Source organism: Ahaetulla prasina, chromosome 2 (genome assembly GCF_028640845.1).
Source record: "Ahaetulla prasina isolate Xishuangbanna chromosome 2, ASM2864084v1, whole genome shotgun sequence".
Classification (NCBI taxonomy): Eukaryota; Metazoa; Chordata; class Lepidosauria; order Squamata; family Colubridae; genus Ahaetulla; species Ahaetulla prasina.
This window is the reverse complement of record NC_080540.1, coordinates 50185432-50206472: the sequence shown is the minus strand read 5'-3', so window position 1 is coordinate 50206472 and position 21041 is coordinate 50185432. Positions and strand designations below refer to the sequence as shown.

Here is a 21041-nt window from a genome sequence, read left to right as displayed (position 1 = left end):
CTGCTAGTGTTTAGATGTACCGTATTTTTCAGAATTTAAGACTGACTGGCTGAAATTTGGGTGCATTTTATACTCTGAATGTAACCCTGCCCACCCACCAGCCCCCACCCTTCGGCCTCCGTGCATCCTCTTCCTGGCTGCAGAGATTGCCACCAACAATGGCTTGTGTTTTTGGGCTCATGTGTCACATTTTCAGCCTCCAAATGCTCCGTCTGAGAGCCCTTCAAGGCTGCGGGATCACCAAAGCACCAATTGCCACCAATTGCCACCCCAAAATGTGACATGTTTGGAGGCTGAAAACATGACGCACGGTGCCCAAAATGGCTGCCCAGAACAGCTGCTGCCTTCTCTTACCCCTTCCGCAATTCACCTGCTTTAGTCACTGGAGCTCCCTCCAACAATCAGCTGTGCTTTTGAAGGTGTTTTTCAGCCCCAACGCCAGCAAAGCAATCTTCCATGCTTTGCCTGCTTTTCTAATTGCTGCTCCCTCCAACAATTAACTGTGCTTTAGAAGCTGTTTTTTAACCCCAACCTCTAAACCAGCGAGCGAACTAATGTGCTGAAGCTGATCAGGCTAAGGACTAGCCAGATGAATACCTGGTAGGCAGAATTTTTTTTCCTATTTCCTCCCCAAAAACTAAGGTGCGTCTTATACTCCGAAAAGTACAGGTAGGTTGTTTTTGGACACAATGTAGATAGCCTCTGGACTTCTTCCCTGTATGCTGATTCGAACCTGGATTTGTCCCTAAAGGGACTGAATCAGAAAAGAATCAGAAAAGTGAATTCTATGATGTGTTTGTTAAACTGTGCATGTCCGTTCCTTTAAAAAAATGTCTGCAATGACATAGTGCACAGAACATTTACTGTTTCTACAGCGATCAAGGGCGTAAAGGTTGCAAGAAGATCCATTTCCAAAGAATCCTTGAACCCAATCCTAAAAGCTTGGTCAAGCAACAGAGACTAAAACATAACACCTGTCTCATCAGTATTTCATTTGTTAAATTCCCTGTTAAAACACAGGTTGCACTACAGTTATGGGCAATCCGCAGTCATGTTATTTAGTCCAAATTTTAATAAAACATATGCCAAATAAAAAGAAACCTTTTTAAACATACTTATATTGCACCGAAATAGCTTTCTGCTCTGTGAAAAAGGCAAATTTATATTAATCACAGCACTATAAACAATACGTATTTTTACAACCTGTATGTTTCATAAAAACCCTATATATAAGGAAAGATAAAAATACATTCTCAGCCTTGCTAATCTTTACAGTGTTCTTAGAGGCATCATTAAAGAGAATTATTTTAGCCTCATTCTTCATAACTACTTTACAGATAACAGTAGGAATCCTTACAGTACACCTCTTAGATGAATGTCGGCTGTCAGGAGTTGCATTTGGCTGCTTAGTACCATAAAACCCCTATATGGTATACTAGCAAAGGGAAATCTTATGGCAATTACAGTCTAACAGATGTATTACAGTTTAATTCTTTGTGGATCTAACTTTATTTAAAATGGTTATACTATGGTAACCTCCAGTATTGTTATTCCCCAAAATGTAGGACACATTAGGAAAGTTAAAGAGGGGGATACAGGCCAATCTTAGTACTCTGTCACCTGGTAATTAGGTGAATTATGATTGTCCATGCCTATTATGGCAGCCATTCTGTCAGCTGGCAAACTTTCCCCAAAGAAGACATTGTATAAGTGGTCATGGCATATTTTGAATATTCTTTTATTTTTATTTTATTTTATTTTATTTTGTCACAACAGTATACGTAAACATCGATACAAAACACCACCACATCATAAAAGAAAAACATATAAATAAGCAAAAGTATGCAACAACTATATTAATTTGATATAATGAAAGGGAACAATAGGACAGGAACAGTAGGCACTTTTGTGCTCTTATGCACGCCCCTTATAGTCCTTTTAGGAATGGGGTGAGGTCAATAGTAGACAGGTTTTGGTTGAAGTTTTTGGGATTTTGAGTAGAGGCTACAGAGTCAGGCAGTGCATTCCAGGCATTAACAACTCTGTTACAGAAGTCATATTTTCTGCAATCAAGTTTGAAGCGGTTGACATTAAGTTTGAATCTATTGTTTGCTCTTGTATTATTGCGATTGAAGCTGAAGTAGTCTTTTACAGGAAGGATATTGCAATAGATGATTCTGTGTGTTAAACACAGGTCATGTCGGAGTCGGCGGAGTTCTAAGTTTTCTAATCCCAGGATTTCAAGTCTGGTGGAATAAGGTATTTTGTTGTTTTCAGAGGAGCGAAGAACTCTTCTTGTAAAATATTTCTGGACACGTTCGATTGTATTAACGTCAGAGGTGTGGTATGGGTTCCAGACAGATGAGCTGTATTCAAGAATAGGTCTGGCAAATTCTAAATGATAACAAAATTCTAAATGATAACAAAAATGTTATCTATTGTAATTTGAAAAATAATAAATTTCTCCTTTTATCCTACATTAAGATCACTATGAAAATTCCTCCAAAGGGTAAGGAAGATAATATAGACATTTAACACATTCCATATGTTTATTGAACAATATATCAAGTTAATGACAGAAGAGCAGTTGTGTCTAAGACTTTGGCAGATAGTAGTTTACTAGAATTTTCTTCCAAACCAAGAGAAGAGGAAAAATTGTTGGTGTACTTGTCTAGTTAAGTTTTGTTTGCCAAAACCAAAAATGTTTTTGATGTTCAATTTAAGTGTTGTCATGCAGGCAATATTTGGGATCATCGCTAGTGAAGAGAAATGTAATACTGGAAATCAGTAGGGGGGAAAAAACACAGTTTCTATTATAGGTAACCAAGGTTTATATAGCACCTGAGAGCATGTATGTAATGTGCCACTCTCAAAAATGGCACCTGAGGAGGTTTCTGTAAGGAGAAAAGGATTTGTAACAGCACACCAGCATGAAGTTCCTCAGCTAGAGCAATCTTCTCATTGGCCACCACATAAAAAGGAAATGCTTCTTTCGTCTCTGTGGTGCACAAAATACTAGTAGAAGACTAGGGCTGTTAACTGAAGTGCAAATTGTAGTTACGAATGACCCCAGCTTCACTGGAACAATTTGCTAGAACGTTTATAGCAGGGGTCTCCAAACTTGGCAACTTTAAGACTTGTGGACTTCAACTCCCAGAATTCCTCAGCCAACAAAGCAAAGCTGGCTGAGGAATTCTGAGAGTTGAAGTCCACAAGTCTCAAAGTTGCCAAGTTTGGAGACCCCCGGTTTATAGTTTCAAATCACTGAAATAAAAGAGACATTTTGATCCGAAGTCCACATATTTCAAAGCACGGTAAAAAGCACTTTAATGTGAAAGCACTCTTTTTTTAAGAATGTGAACAATAAAGGACAAAAATAGTAGGTTTCTTCAGCCTCTATCTAATAGTGGGGAAAGGGGGTAAAATATCTTCTAAAAATTATCAAACATGTTAGATATGTGTCAGATAAGGTGTCAGATAAGATGTTAGATAAGGTACATATGTTGTACCTTATACAAAAACAAACAAACAAGCAAAAACACACAGCGCAAGTTGTGGCAAATCACAGATGGCCTCAAGCCGAGGGGGAAGCCTTTAGGGACTGGATAGACCCAATTAATAAACATCAGCGTACAATCACCATATGGATAAAAAGAATTGTTATACTTCATAGGTTTCAAAAGGTTTTGTGGGGTGGGGAGTGGAATGAGCAAGGTTTGAGCAAACCCTGAGCCAAAGAAAAAATGTGCGTATAAATTCAACAGCCCTTTTATTGGCTATAAATAGTTGCGTTTCAGTAAGTTTTTTACTGAAAAACTTAATAGTTGAGTTTCAGTAAGCATTTGTGATACAGGAATCAGAAAAATGCATCAAGCAAAAATATGCCTTCAGTAAAAATACATATTGTCCTGAATTCAATCAATCCTAAAGAAAGAATATCATTGTTTCCACACATAATACATCTGCAAAATTTATTTCATGGGGTATTTGAGCAAAAAGAAAATAAAGGAAAAGGAAAATTTATTCCTGTCACCCTTGGCAAAAAACGTGACCGTAACATTCATCTGTAAGCTTGGTTGAAGTTATGCTTCCAAATACGATGAAGTGACAGTGTGTTCATTGCTATGGATACATTGCCTTTCTTAAGTCTTCAGCACACCCACTGTCCACAGATCCTAAAAAAATGCACCCAATTAGCTAGGGCCGTGATGGCAAACCTATGGCACGCGTGCCAGAGATGGCATGCAGCACCTTCTCTGATGGCACTTGAGCCGTCTCCCCAGTTTAGCTCTGCTGCACATGCATGTGTGCCTCCTGCTGGCCAGCTGGTCTTTGTATCTCTGCCACGCATGTACAGGGATGTGGGGCACTTGTGGGGTGGGCAGGGCACATGCAGGGGGCAGGGCATGCATATGTGGTGGGCGGGGAGCATGTGCAGGTGCCGTGCACACACTGCATTTTGGGGGTTCGGGCACTCAGTCCGGAAAAGATTAGCCATCACTGAGCTAGGCCATTAATAAAACAACCGCAATCTATTTAGTTGCAATAATCTGAATTTTACGGAATTAGAATATTCAGCTGCTGTTGCTCTTTTTTTAAAAAAAAATACAATATTTCAAAAAATAAAAAATTCAAGTGGTTTTCAGATCAAACTATCACATTAGTAAAAAAAAAACCTACAGATGATGAAATTGCTGAATAATAAGAACATAACTACTGAACTGAGACTTCTAGCGCCAAGGAAAAATGGACAAGGGAAAAAAAGTTCAATTGAGAGTATCAAGAAATAGAGCAAAAAAAATAGCAATAAAATTAAAATTAGGATGATGGAATGAATAGAAGAACAGAAGAATTATTTTTGCATTATTGACTACAGCAAGGGTTGAATATATAGATCATGCCAGAATAGGGAATATATTAAGGCTAGCAAGACTGCCAGAATACCTAATTATTCCTTTGAGGAACCTTTATGGTTAACAAGAAACTATTGTAAGAAGTGAAGCTAGAGAAACAGAGTGGATGTTTCTTTTTCCCTGAATAGGGAAAGAATACAGACAAGGAGGCATACCCATCACTGCATATGCTAATAGAATATCTCTCTGAATGTATTTATGAAGATGCACATGAATGTCAGAGTGGACAGCTGGTATCAAAACTGAAGGTCACAAATTGAAATAAGTAGATGGCATCACGATGGTTTTGTACAGCCAGCCAACCATGATTGTGCCAAAGACAACAAGCCTTCTAGAGTCTCAACTTGTAGAAGACAGTACAAATCACTGGTGACAATCTTGCCTCAAAGCCTATTATGAATACTAAAATGAAATGAGAAAAACATTCCATTTGATGTGGCTAATGTTAACTATTGAGAATAGAAAGATAATGTCAGTCATGATGCTTGGCGTACTTACAATTGATAGAGAAGAAGTGAATATGCCCTGAGAAATAGATAGATTGACAGTATGTTGGAACAGCAAAGAAGAGATTAATTCTAGGAAGGAAGACATGGCAAATGGATGATGATTAGAAAAAGCTACTATGCTGGACAAGAGTGAGGGAAGTTGAAGAAGGGAAGACAATGAATACATTTGATGGATTAAAGAAATTACAGGGATGTCCTCAGAAGAGCTATGACTTATTGGTGGAGAGGTCAAAACAGAATCTGACAAGGTGGTACCTGTCTATTTCATAGAAGCAATACCTTACAAGCAGAGCTAATATATCAGCATACTAATTTGCACTCTAGACTGTGTGCAACCCGAGGGGGTCCCTGGAACAGAAATTTCTTATTATAGCCTGTATTGTAGATATTATTTTACTCCAGCATTTATTTAATTATATATACTATATGCTGGTAGATATTATTTGGAGCAATTGAAGCATGTTTACTATAGAAGTGCTAGTAAAGAAACAAATTAGCTTCTCAAAAAGAAACAAGGCACAGGTAGTCCTTGATACAACCACAATTTGGACTGGAATTTCCATCCTAAGTCAGTGCAGTCATAGAGTGAGCCATGCAGTCACAGAGTGAGCCACGACATAAGCAGACTCAATTTTATGACCATTTTTACCATGATTACTAAACGAATTCAGCTTCCCCAACTGACTTTGTTTGTTGTAGGCCACGAGTTGAGTTTGCAAATCACAATCACATGACATAAGACTCTGCAACTGTCATAAATACTAAGCACTCAAATTGTGATCATGTGACTGCAGGGGTGGCGTGATCATTATGATTTGTATAATTTGTATAAAGAGGTTGTAAGTCACTTTTTCCAGGGCTGTTGTAACTTTAAAGTGTTGCTAAATGAATTGTTTTAAGTCAAGAACTGCCTGTATTATCTCTGGCTTTTCTGAGGTTCCTAAGTGCAAGAGCCAATTTCGAAATCTCATTTTTTTGTGTGTAAGTGGGTAGAATATCCTTAGCAGTTACTATGTGATTGGAAGCTATTCTGCACAAACATTTTTAGGTGACTAGTGCTCAATGAGGACCAATCCTCACCTATTAACGGAGAAAATACAATCTATTTAATTAGTTCCATTGGATAGATCTTTCAATTGGAAACAGCTGATTCCAAAGCAACCCTAAAGTCCTAACTGTTTATCGGCATCAATTCTGTTCCTTAGATCCATACCTCACTCTCTAATTCTTAGGAAGAAAATTTAAAAAAAACATGTCATTCTTCAACAGGTAGAAAAATAGAAATAGAAGTCAGACACAAGAAATTGCCAACTAGAAAACTTTTACCGATATAAACCTTTTTCCTGCATTCCAAAACATTTTCTAAACTATGACCTGCTCTACAAATCCTGAGCTGAAAGGAAAACTTCCATTTTAGGCAAATGAAACATACAGAAGCAGATATTGGGAGCAAGCATGAGGGGACTAAAAGGCAAAAAAACCTGCATTTCCACACAGCCTGATATATTCTCGTCCTATGGCATTTTTCAGGCAACTACTACAAAGGTCAGTCATTTTTTAGAAAAGTTCGACATCACCACTTCTCAATCTTCCTGGGCTGGGAGCAGTGACATTCAAAAAACAAAGAGAATAGGAGATCAGAGCCATTTTCATCCTGATCACTGCAGCAGCCAAGAAAAACATGTAGGACACACATGCATTCCTATTTTCAAGGGTAAAACTATGTCCACTCTTAATTCATTTGAAGATATTACATCAACGGATCTAACAAGTACAACCAATCAACAGGAGAGAAGAAACAACATCTTTCGTCAATATGTCAATTCCACAGTTTAAAAGGATAGGCTAAAATGTCATTCCATTAAAATAGTTTTGTATTCTATTCTCTGGCTTCTTAATTCTTGGTTCTTCCATCTATTCTACACAATATGCTTTTTGATTGTATCTTCACTATATACAATATGTTCCATGTTGAAGACGTTTTTGTTCCATCGAGCAGGACTGGCCTAATAGTTTTTAACAGGGGTTTTTATTAGATTTTTAAAGTTCTCAGCCAAATTCGAATTAGTCTTTTAATATTTGTTTTAATTTTTGTATTTGCTGTTTTATCTGGCTGTAAACCGCCCTGAGTCCTTTGGGAGAAGGGCGGTATAGAAATTGAAACAATAAATAAATAAATAAATGTGGAAGGAGAAAAAAATATTAGAAGCCAATACATATATTCAAAGATACTTGAACATCTCTAAGTCCTCACGTGAGAATGAAAATTTGCCCTGCATGAAGGGTTTTCCAATACTTACAAATAATGTCACCTCTCTCTGCCAGGATACACCATGTTTCCTCCAAAATAAGACGTCCCCTGATAATAAGCCCAATTGGGCTTTTGAGTGCAATAATAGAAATAGAAGTCAGACACAAGAAATTGCCAACTAGAAAACTTGTATCGATATAAAATAAGGCCAAACGCTTATTTCAGGGTTCAAACACGATACATTTTCTCTATAGTTTAATAACTCTATTGACTTTGAGCAGGAAAATTTTATAATGGTCTTCGGCAGTGTTGCAGTCAGAGAATAGAATTTACCAATCAAGATATGAGAGGTCAGTGCCTGAGATCATAGTTGGCTTTTTTGAAGTTGCAATTGCACGTTTTGTCCCCAGAGCCTTATTCCAAGCGGAGAACTAGGCACAATATATGTGGAGGTTGCCAAGTCTAGGCAGACAGAATCCAGCAATACTTTTCCTTCAACCAAATGATTCAAATGAGGTCCCACAAAAGATCCAATTTAGGTTAGGCTGGGCTAGCAACAAGCAAAAGAGAAGATGGATGGATACAGAGTAAGGGGTCCTTGGTGCTCTCTGAGCTTACTTGTTTCCTTGCAGATGTTTCGTTACCCAAACTAGGTAACATCATCAGTGCTAGAGTCGGGAGTCCTGGTTTTGCATGTGGTAATTTGCTTAGTTCTGGGCAGAGATAAATACTGTGGAGATGTACTGTCAAAAAGGAGGATCTTCCTCTGTCAGTGCTGACATAATTGGATCTAGTTTGGATCATAATCTCCTTGGGATATCATTTTCAAACAATCATCAAAAAATGAAACAAAATGAAAACACATCCTTCTCCCAATCAGTAATGCTGTTCTGCACTATAAATATTTACATTTTTTTTGAATTTTGAATTCTGCAGTCATTAGCTCCTCAGAGAGTGCATTAAGGAGTGTGACAGTTGAGAGCATGATGTTGTGCATGCAAACTTGTAAGTCTACATCTGGGGCTTAGTGCATTGCCACAAAAACAAAATGAGCAACTTTAAATGGGCTACCCACATGTTTTACAGTTCTGGAACACATACCTATCACCAAGAACAATTTGCTTGTTTAAAAAAGTTTACAAAGTTGTGGGGACTTGTGCACAGTGCCACTGACTATCCATGTAGCTTCATTCTGCACCAGTTGAGGTTTCCAAATGTCCTTCAAGGGTAGCCCCTTGTAAAGTGCATTGCTGTAGTTCAGATGGAAAATTACAAGAGTATCTGTAACCATGAGCAGTTCAGAAACAGTCCCAACTGCCACACAACCTGAAGGTCTTTGGTTTAATTAAGAGCTGCACATCTAGAAGACCACCAGATTGCACATTGGATCAGTCTGAGACGGTGCCAGCCCACCCAGGATAAAGGATGTAAGATTCCTGACACTGGATTTCCAAAGACATTTGATCCTGCTTTGGCTGAGCTGAAGCCTGTTGTATCCCGTCCAGGCCTCCACAGCCTCTGGGCACTGAGACACGATGTCCATGGAATCACTCAGATAGCTTGGATGATGAAATAAAAATGAGTGACATAGGCATACTAATGATATCTCACCCCAAACAGTCACATGAACTTAAATGTGTCATGTTAAGAGGGGAGAGACCTGAATCCCTGTGGCACCACACATATAGCCCAAACCCCAGACAGTGGGCTATACCTCATCAACAACAACTAGAACTGATCATGGAGGATGGAGAACTAACACAATACAGTATCACCCATTCCCAATCTCCAGAGCAGGGGTGAAATGCTCCTGGTTCAGACCAGATCGCCGGTAGCGATGGCGGCGGGTGGTTCAGAGAACCGGTAGCAAAAATCCCTGCCCCCACCCCATGCCCAGCTGAGCTGCATGATCATCAGAGGTTGTTTTTTTTTTTTACTTTTAAAAGCATTTTTTCTTCGGCTAAAAATGCTTTTAAAAGTAAAAAAAAGGCTCTGATGATCGCACGGCTCAGCTGGGATCTTCAGAACCTTTAAAAGCATTTTTTCTATAACCTCTTTGGCTGAAGAGGTTTAAAAAGTTTTGGAGATGAGGCAACTCAGCTGGGATCGTCAGAACTCTTTAAAAGTATTTTTTCTGCAACCTCATCAACCGAAAAAATGCTTTTAAAAGTAAAAAAAAAAAAGTTGGCCACACCTACCCAGTCACATTGCACACACACCCAAACCACACCGACAGAACCAGTAGTAACAAATTTTACATTTTACCACTGCTCCAGAGCCAGTACAGCTGGATACCATCACTGATTGTGACAAAAGCCACTGAGAGGTCTGGAAAACCCAGGATGGATGCCCTATTCCCATCCAATCCCATCCAATCCCACCAAAAGTAATCCAAAATACTTGTTTTGTCTAATTAATTGAACTAACAAAAAAAAAAGAGCTATACTTTTGTTCCTCCTCATTACTCCACGTTTTCCTTTCCCTCCCCCATTGCACTTCTATAGTTAATCATCTTTTTCTGCCAAAAAGTTCAGCATCACGAACACCTTGCCATGGTAAGTATTTTTAGCATGGACTCCAACACTAATTGTCAGTAATGTGAGTCTCAGGCAGAGGCACCAAAGAAACAGGAGTCAAGATAATACACACTGGTGTTTTATATGCACAGAAATAATTCCTTATTTAGAACCTGAAAGTCTGTCAGAGCCAAAATTAGCTCAGAAACTGCATTTCTCACAATATATCAAACTGAGAACCAACAGCTAGAATACTTGTTCCTTTATTCCAGTGAGTTACACAAATCATCTCATTTTATCAAAAATGTACAGTATCTGTCAAATCCTCAAATGCTGCTTTACAGCCTTGTAGAGAAAACTGAAGCTTGCTGCCTGCTAAACCAGCCTGTTTCAGTCTGATAACTTATGTGTGGTTGGGATAGCCGCTGCATGTCAGTAGCATCCTTATTATATTAAAAACAAATGCTTTGAGAAAGTGAAATAAGTCCTGTCACATTTAAATAGACTGCTAGGAACATAAGGGGCTTAGCCTCAATGTATGCAATTGTGGGTATATGTGGATTGTTGTAACTTATTGGTTTAATGCACCTTTACATCATCATCATTTTCATTCCCAAACACTGACAAATATATTTTGACACCAAGCATCATTTGTCATCAATTTTGAAATGCCACATAAGCCAACCTTCACTCTTTACCACAAACCAACAGGAATGTGCAAACAGCAGCATGCCACCAAATATACAATTTATCTCCATATAAACATAATTTGTACACTTTTTTGAGTTTTGGACAAACAGGAATGGACAGGAATTGCAAACCAATTCAAACAAAACAGACCAGGGACTTAGTGGGTTACCACTAAATGACTCAACTTTCTCATTTGGAAATATGTTACTGCACTCAGTACATCCAATCATCTAGCTGTATGTAAGGAAGCATGGTTAAAACCAACAATGGCTGAATGCAGTGTGATCCCAATCAAATGTAGCATTAAAGTCTGAGAAAACAAGTTTCCCAGCTTGTACAAATGAACACACTACTTAGTGTGACCTAACTCACATGATACATTAAGTTATATTGCAGTTTATCTTACCATATCTTCTGAACTCAGACCGTGGGCCAAATTATGAGTTACTGACTTGTAAACATGTTGTTAACTAGCTTCACTTAAGTCACATTTAAGCAAACAGTAAAAATGATGTGAAGGCGGTGGGGGGTCCTGCTCTTATTGCTCCCACTTCATTTTTCAATTTTCCCACCAGCAAAGACATGGTGAGGCTTTATTCTGAAAATAAAGAGGCTGGGAAATTTTACCCTCAGCCCTCCCTACACATGGCAGTTCTTTCTGTCCAGAAAGCACCAACCAAAAGGGAGAAGGACTGAGTAATTCTAAAGCATATTGTGCATGTTGTACAGGGACGGATTTTAAACATACGTCTCTATCCATTTTCTCCACCCCACCAGTCTATATTGAGAGTTGTGTGTGTCATATACAAGCTATCTCCAAGGAAACTCAATTTTTCATAACAAATATGTTGCTCTATTAGATCTCAGCTGAAAGATATGTAGAACTGAGCTACACAAAGTGACCAAATTTATCAAGAGGGTATTGCCTATAAATCATGTGCGGTTCCAGAGGCTCTTAGATGAAATGATTATGCCAATCCTTTCCAGCTTGGGTTCAAAAGATGGCTTTGAAGAATGATCTATATACTAGGAGAGACGGAAGAACTGTGATCCTGCTGACGAGGGAACTCTTGATGGTTTATGATACCATCCATCACAATATCTTGTTGAAGAGCTTGGGGGGTGGTTGGGGAGATTGTATCCTTTTTTTCCTTCTATTTCCTCAGCATGAAGAGAAAGCCTTAAAGGGAAATTTCTGCTCAGATCATTAGAACAGTCTTCTCTTCCATTTTATTAACCATCTAAATGAATCACACCCTAATGAACCCCAAGATCATTTGCAGATTTTGAACTAACTCTCAGCAATTATCCAAATACCCAACTAGTTCAGAGTTGATCTCCAGGGCCTCTATGCATCTCCAGGCTACAAAAGACTGGATGCTGGTGAAAGAGCTGAAACTTAATTCAGAGAAGTTAAAAGTGACTCTGGGGGCTGAACTTCAGAATAAAAGGGCATTTCCCCTTAAAGGTTTTTTAGGCTGGGGTTTCTTCTGGATCTAGCACTGATACTGGAAAGTGATGTTATATGGCGGGGTGGGGAGATATTTTAATTTCAGATGATAAAGTTGATGTGTCCCTAACTAGAAGAAAGACCCTTGGTTTTGATGACTCATTTGATTATCATTTAGCTGCATCTTCCCAGAAAAAAGAATTCTCTAGAACTTAAAAGCTTGCATGCTATTTTGTGACCGTGACCTGATTTAATTAACCCAGCATCCTAATATGTGTTGGCAGAGAATTATGGCAGTCTTTTCTTTTTGAGAGGTTCTGGGAATAAGTCACTTTTTGCCCTCTATCTGTGTATCTGTTGCTTTTATCACTTGTTTCCATTTAAAATTCTCTATCCTTATTTAAGAGTAGCAGGGAAGCAGAGGTGTGCTATATAACTCCATTCTTCTCAAAATCTTCTCCATTTTCTCGATTTTATATGACTGTGGCACTACCACTTTTTACTCCACTATGCAGCATACAGGACACTTGATTTACTGCTGATCACTGTTTAATAGATATCTATTTCTAGGCTTCCCTAATGCATCTCCCTATTTAGATTTTTCATTACAGCTATTATACAGCTGTTTTTCATATGCTACGTATATTTGCCCATTAGAGCTTCCTGAACATTTCAAGACTAAAAAAAAAACACCTGGGTTTATTCCTAGTGATGAAGATATTGTGTAGTGAGAGGTTGCTACAAAGAGGAAAGGATCAACTTATTTTCTAAAGCACCAGAGGGCAGGAGAAGAAACAATGGATGGAAACTAATCAACAAATTAAAGAGAAACTTCCTACAGTGAGAACAATTAACCAGCTTGCCTTCTGAAGTTGTGGCTGCTTCATCACTGGAAGTTTCTAAAGAGAGACTGGACATCACTTGTCTGAAATGGTATAGGGTCTCCTGTTTGAGCATGGAGTTGGACTAGAAGACTTCCAAGGTCTCTTCCAGCTCTATTCTAACTGATTGGATAGTTTCATCTTCTCCTTTGAGAAGATTGGAAACTTCCATTCCAGTCTTAGATGAGTTATAGTTTACTGTTAAATCGAGATTGATTTATAATAACCGTTGTGTCTTGAAGCAAGCCATACTGATCACCATTAACTGAATTCAAACAGTCTGCTAAGCCATATTACGGTCTATTCAGCATTATATTGAGCCAGGCTACTTTAGAATGTTTAGTAAACCAGCTATAAATCGAATCATTCTACAGTATACATCATGTGTGCTGTGACAGATAAACTAAGTAACTGCATATTGTAAGTAGCCGGGAATCTTGTATGTTTGATAGGCACCTAGATAAATCAAATAAATCAAGGTTAAATAAGTCAAGATTTAACATGGTAGCCAAATCTAACAAAGTTTTCACCAGGAATAGAGAACCTACAGCCTTCAAAAACAGCTGAACTACAACATTCAAGAGCTACAGATGTGGATCTCCATCAGTGGTCTAGCACAGGGGTGTCAAACTTGATTTCATTGAGGGCTACATCAGGGTTGTGTTTGACCATTGGGGACCAGGGTGAGCGGGGCCAGCTCGATGTCACTCATGTTGGGGGCACCTGTGGTGGCCCTAGCGCTCTGCCAGCAAAAACGGGCTCCCGAGCTCTGTTTTGGCTGTGAGGGCCTCTTGCAACCTGTTGTGACCCAGGCCTAAGTAGGTAGTAGGAAACTCAGTCAGTGAAAAAACAAACTTTATTCAAACAGCTGAGAATTACTTCATTCCCAGCATAGTTCAACTAAATTAAAGCAAATTCCTCCCAAATAGCAAATACCTCAGTTCTATAGCAAACCTTGGTCCAATTAGGCAAACTGCCAAAGGCCTTTCTTGGCAAATGTTCAGAAGTCACAGATACAAAAATAAATGCAAGACAACGAAGCTACCAACATTGTTTTCCAGCAAAGCCCAAACGCTGTTGCTGGTCTGATTTAAGCCTTATGAGAGGTGCTAATCATCTCTTGGCCCTACTCCCGAGTCGTCCTCTTTGCTTGAGCTGCTCTTGCCTTCTGGCAGCTCTTCTCATGCGTGCATTAGGAACAGGCTCCTCCTGTTCCTCTGCCTCACTCCTATCAGTCTCTAGAGGCTCTGGAGTCTGCACCTCATCCCCCAATGACTCTGGCCCCACCTCAACCTCATCGCTGTCCGACTCCGTTGCCAGCTCCACAGGCTGCTGGCGGACCACAACACAACCCTCTGCCAGCAAAAACAGAACTCAGGTGGGCTGTCTGAGCTCCATTTTCGCTGGCCGAGGCACTTCACGGACTCGTCCTTCGCTGGCAGAAGCACTTTGTGGGCCTATCCTTTGCTGTTTCCAGGGCAGCCCCATGGACCAGATCTAAGCACCCGACAGGCTGGATCCCGCCCCTGGGCCTTGAGTTGGACACCCCTGGTCTAGCATAATTAATAGTCCCTTTCAGTACAAGGCAATTTCTTACATCCTAACTTCCAGACACTAATTTAACCTACTAGCACACAACCCTTCAGGTCAGGATATACCATGTTGGTGTACTTAGTAATATAAAACAATTATTTCATTATTATATTTCTTTTCTGTTATGTATTGGAGATATTACATTTTCTGCTTCAGGTATTTTGAGCAATGTCTGACTATTAGTCTTTAATAAGAATCATAGGTTGAAAGAAAACAAGAGGTATCATGCACTCAAATTACCACTATTCTAATATATATCACATACATTCTTTTAATAACAGTAGAATATCAACAGGAAGTTACAAAATAAACATTGGAAAGTATGTAAGAACTTTTTTATTTAGAAGGTCCAATTATAGTAGTCCAGGTAACAACTAAATATTTAGTGAGTTAGTTACCAAGACTTTAAAGAATTAGGCAACCAAAGTCACCCCATCTTTTGACCATTTAAGACCATTCATAGCCAAATTTGAAACAACATTCATGCATGTTTATATAACACATCCTTCAATTTATACAGTAAATATTTTAAAAGCTTGATAGAAGCAAGAGCCAGCAAGTTACTAACTCAAATTACTATTCTGATGTATATCACAAACATTTTTAATGGCAGTGCAATATTATCAGAAAATATGCATTTTATCCGTTTTAGAAAAGAATCTTTAATATTTACAATTATATTGGTAATCTTTTTTGACATGGGAAAATATTAGAGGACCTCTATGCATACAGATTAATGCATACATTATGCTATGCATTATCCTATGCATTATCCTATGCATACAGGCTAGACATTGAGCTTGTCGATCGAAAGGTCGGCAGCTCAGTGGTTCGAATCCCTGGTGCTGCCGTGTAACGGGGTGAGCTCCTGTTACCTGTCCCAGCTTCTGCCAACCTAGCAGTTTCAAAAGCACATAAAAATGCAAGTAGAAAAAATAGGGACCACCTTTGGTGGGAAGGTAACAGCGTTCCGTGTGCCTTTGGCGTTGAGTCATGCCAGCCACATGACCAAGGAGACGTCTTTGGACAGCGCTGGCTCTTCGGACTTGAAACAAGGATGAGCACCGCCCCCTAGAGTCGGCAACGACTAGCACGTATGTGCGAGGGGAACCTTTACCTTTACCTTATGCATACAGAATGCAGCCTAAGACTGAGAGAAATGACTGACGAGCTCTTGGTTGAATTCCCAGTTTATCCATAAACTCATTTCACAGCAATAGAAAAAATGCTATCAATGAGTCTCACATTTAATGACAAAAAGGTAGTCTAATCTGCCTTAAAAGGAGACAATACCTATCTTTTAAGAGATATGGTGAAGATTATTTATATTGGGATAGATTTAAACAGTATGCTATGTCGTATGGTTTGTGTTGTTGGATTAGTATGTTGTATAAACTCAAATATTTTCATTCATGAACTATGATTTTATGGTAGCATTTTATATAAACTCAGCCACATATAAATACTTAGTCCAAGAAAACTGTAGTTCCATCTGACATGTGCCCCAGAGTTCAATCTTTGGTTAAAATTATACACTCTGCATAGTAAAAGTTGAATGGGCAAAGAGTTGAGAGAACCATGCCATGCACATTGACACATTGTCATGCAAATCATGTAATTTATACCATTTGCAAATGCAGGGGCACAGAATCATGAAGTAAAAATCAAAAATAAAAACACCAATATAGAGCCACAGTATCAGTAAGGACCAAATACTAAATAAGTACAAGTAAATACAAGTACAAAATGCAATCCAATCTTCAGTCTTCAAAGGCATTCTGGAAGGCCATCAATAAGGCTAGCTGACTTGTGTTTGAGAGGGAGCCTATTCCAGGACCTTGGGGCCATAATCAAGCAACAGTGTCTGCAGGTCTCTGCTGAGATTGGGAGGATCTCAAGAGGTTTTGCCCAGGCTGGGTCACTTCTATCAGGAAAGGATATTTGCTAAGGTCAAGACATAGATGGTTGTTCAAATCAAAATAGCCTTTCAAACTGTACCTGAAACCTTCTTAGTAACCAATGTAGCAACTACTCCATTTTCCTTAATAAAATGAAAATGCTAAAGCCCCCAATGTTCTCTTTAATTATGGTTTGCAAATCCACAATGGCTGTTTTCATACAACCTGCTTGCTAAACCCAAACCCAAAAAACCAAAGATGTCAAGGAAAAGGGAGCTAGCCCAGCCTTAATCTTTATGTTGCATGTCTCCAAAAGTGAGTTGGAAAAGGTCCCACTTTGGAGCTGCATTCAGGATATTTGGGGTGTTCCATAACAGTGTGCTAGCCTTAAGACACTCGTTTTTTGCCCTTTCAAGTCTTTCAAACTGCAAAAACAACTCGCTCTGTGGGCTTCAAAGGAAAACTGGAGTTATTGGAAGATTACACCAAGTACAGTCTGGAGATCATATGCAAAGTGTGATTGGTTGTTCTGCAAAATGGTTGGGTTATTATAAGCACACTGAGCTATGTAAAGTACAAAAGAAACACCTTCATGAATAACCTTGCTCATTAAATCAGCCTTCTTACCTGGGATTAGAAGCTACTGACTACAAATTTGATTTTGTAAAAGGAATCCAGAGAGAAACCACTAAATGACAGAGCAGCTAACATAATATCTACATGTAAAAAGATGGAAGAGAAACCATTTATAGAGTGTAAATCATGTTGAAGAAAAATCTATAAGACTTCTGCCTTAGGCAATTACTTAAATCACTTTGAGGTTCTGTTCATACAGTGTAAGCCTTGGTTTGTTTAAAGCCAGTTTAGTGACTAAGCCACAATTGGCTCATTTCATACAACTTAAGCCATAGCTAGCAAATCATACTAGCTTCACCTACATATAGCAACACAATGACACTTTAGACAAGCATGCTGTGCACACTCAGAAAACAGTGAATTGAATAAATAGTTAATCACAAGTAAGCAATGCAAGTAAACAGTTTGGAAGTATTCATTGCTTTAAAAAAAATTAAGCAACCCAACTAAGGCCTCTTGGGTTGTTGTTTTTTACAAAAGCAGGAAGCAAAGGCTGTATACATCTGGGTGAGGATAAGCAAACAAGAGACCAAAGTTTGCAGGTGACACAACATTTTAAATGCCTAAATATCATAAGGCAGGTGGCAATAAAATAGTAGCCGAAGTTTTATGCAAGATGGTTGTAAGTGAATCAATTACTTTAAGTTGAGGAACTTTTTTGACCTTATTCACACATCATGGAAAGCTGTAAAGTGGTCTGTCATTATTAATTTACTACAATGTGTAAACTTAATTATTGTGTTTTGTTACACATCTTAGCATCTCATCAATTCAGTCAATTTATGCTTACTGAATAAAAAGTAATTAGAGGAATGACAGCTTCGTGCAAAAACTGGACACAGTATAAACAATCATAGGAATTGGCTGTGGTGGAAAGCACAACAACCACCAAAATAATGTCCGTTCAGTATGCAGCAGAATAGAAAATAGTTAATCTCATACTATAGATCAGGAAAGGGACTGACATTTTAACTGCTTGTGTTATCTTTAAACAAACACAAAGTATCACCATACTAAGAACTATTAAAAACATGACTCTTTTTAATGGCTTTTTATCCACACACACAGAGGCTTCTATATATGCAAACAAGGCAGGACTGAGACACCCAAATGCCTAAGATTTCCACAATAGGGTTTGCTATTGCTTGTATGACTGTATCTTGGTTTCTCTTCTCTCTCTCTCTCTCCAGGAAATACAGGCTAGTAGGCTTGTACTTTACAACCCAATCGCTTAATTAACTCTCACAAGTCAAATCTCCGAGCTAAATTGGAGCAACTATGCAACGCAACTTTTCACTCTAACTTCATTCAGCCAATCGGGGTCAGCTTTCTTCCGCTCGTCTTGAAATAAACCCGATCGAAATTTAGGAAGTCCTGTTGCTCCTCAGAAGTCAAAAGTTTCCTGCCCCAACCCAATTCAACCCAACCCAGCCGGGCCGGACGAAGCTTCCACTCAAGCTGCTCCCGCGCAAAACAGCAAGCCGGGACCTAAGGACGGCGTTTGCACGAAACCAGACCCGTTTAAAGGGCGGAAAGCAGCGGATGCAGAGCCACCCGCAAGTTTTAAGAACGCCTGGGAACCCCCGAGCCTTTCCCTCTGCTTCGTTCGCCGAGCACCACCTAGATACGCACCAGCCTCGTTCACATCTCCCTCAACTTATCCGCACCCTTGTTTAACGGTTTCTTGCATCGGCGTCCAGGCAGGTTTGGGGGCTGGTGGGGTTTTTTTAAACGGACCGAAGAGACCTTCTTCTCACAAACGACGCCTTTTAGACTAGGTTTTTTTTTTCTTTTTCTGCAGCACCCGGCGCCCCCCTCAACACGCTCTTTGCTTCAGGTGACAGGGGCTGCAAACTTTGGGGTGGGAAAAAGAGTGGCGGGAGGAAAGCGGCGTCCTTTTGAACTGTTGCTTCTTCCCACCACCGCCGCCAAAGCCGCGATCCCTTCGCCAGAAACAGGATGGGGGAAGCCTGATGAGGAAGTGGGGTGGGTGGTGGGGGGAGCGCTTTCAATGGGATACAGCGTTTAAAGAAGCTTGCAGAGCCAAGTGTGCGGGGTGGCGGGGAGGGGGACACACACTTTAGCTGGGATGTCATCGCCACCACCCTCTGTTGCCTTTTACCTGATTGCATTGGGGGCTCGGCTCGCCCTGGAGCTGGAGCGAGAAAAGAGTCATTAGCAGCTCGGTAATCCCTCGTCCCTGAATTTGCCGAATTCCGTTAGGGATGCAGGCTCAGCAGCTCCTGCTCCAGCTTAAATCTCAGCGGGAGAGAGAAAGGGAGAGGGAGAGAGAGCTCAACAGCACAGCCACATGGTTACTGCACTTCTCCAGCTCGGGTGCAGCTGATTATATACACGCAACGGGTTTCACGGGCAATGTAGTTCTCACCGAACGAATCCTACCGCCCTCTGCCAGCCGATAGAGTCTCAGAAAAGAACTACCGCTCCCAGCATGCTCCCGGCTGGGAGGACGGGGCGGCTTCAAGAGGCTCGGCGCAACAGAACAATGTTTCTCTGTCAAATCAAAAGGAATGTTCGGCTAGCGGACGGTGGAAGAAGCGAAAGTTGTCCTTTCACAGTCGTTGGTTGAGCCCCCTTTTTCTTTTTCGCTTTTCTCTTCCATCTGCCGCTAACCAATTCTTCGGTCCGGTGATACTGCCCCACCCCGGTTCCGCTATAAGAAGGAGGGGAGGAAATTTTGTGGGGGAGTGTTTCTCTCCAGCCCCCTCCCCGGCGTTTTGCAACTTGTCAACTCTTTTTCCGAACTTCCTGGAACAAGCCAAGAATTCTGGTTATCTGCGGCATCATGAATGACTGTGATAAAAGCGTAATAGAATTCAGTGATGTAGTTGGATTTTATTTTATTTCTTTTATTTATCAAATTTATATGGGTGCCCATCTCCCAAAAAGTTACAGTGGACGGCATACAATACTCAAAATACACTAATTATAAAAATTTACACCGCCATTATTAAAATGTATTAGTAAAACTTAAAACATACAAACCACAAAGCATGGAGAAAGTGAAACTATCAACCATAGTGATGGTTATAATGTTGTTGTAAGCTGCCTAGAGTCACTTGACATCTTAGGATGGAAACATCAAGCTGATGACGTAAGTTCCGTAGGTTTTAAGAAACTTCTAGAACATTAAATGTACAGTATCGTGTTTTTTTTCATTATGACCCATCAAGTTGGTGTTGATTCTTATTGACTACTGTTGGAAGAAATGTCCATCTGGGTTCTGTTCCAAGTGGGGAAAAAGACACTGGAAACATGGAGACTGCTTGGAAAGATGATTTAATGGTGGTCAGGTTCACATGGCTTGAGTTCCTGAACAGAAAAGGGATGAGATCCTGTGCACTCTGGCTTTATGCTTTTTCTGAGCTTTGAACTTTCTGGGGCACAGGAAGAGTATCCTGATTGGTTCTCAGACTCCCAGGGGGTGGGCGTCTTAGCTAGTCTTGCTGGCTGATGTAATCTTCCCCGTATCATGTGGTGAGTTTCTGTTGCTAGATGGGTCCTATTGTGTTGTAGATGATGGCCCATTGACAAAGGTAGGGGGGAATGAGTAAGCTTGGCTGAGGCCTTAATGGCCCATTGACAAAGGTGTGAGAATGAGTTTCTGCCTCTGGCACATTGACAAAGATGGGGGGAGGCAGGAAGCTGTAGGGAGCTGGTTTGTCCTTAAAACATGTTTCTCC

General features: G+C 39.9%; 1 protein-coding gene across 1 annotated transcript in view; it reads right to left on the bottom strand.

Annotated features, from left to right (window-relative positions):
* The window catches only part of ITPR1 (inositol 1,4,5-trisphosphate receptor type 1), a 309457-nt gene extending 289799 nt beyond the window's left edge, over positions 1-19658 (bottom strand). The window contains exon 1 of the mRNA XM_058168445.1: positions 19460-19658. The gene's annotated coding sequence lies outside the window, so the exon portion shown is untranslated. The remainder of the gene's footprint in view (positions 1-19459) is intronic.
* Positions 19659-21041: the final 1383 nt, after the last annotated feature.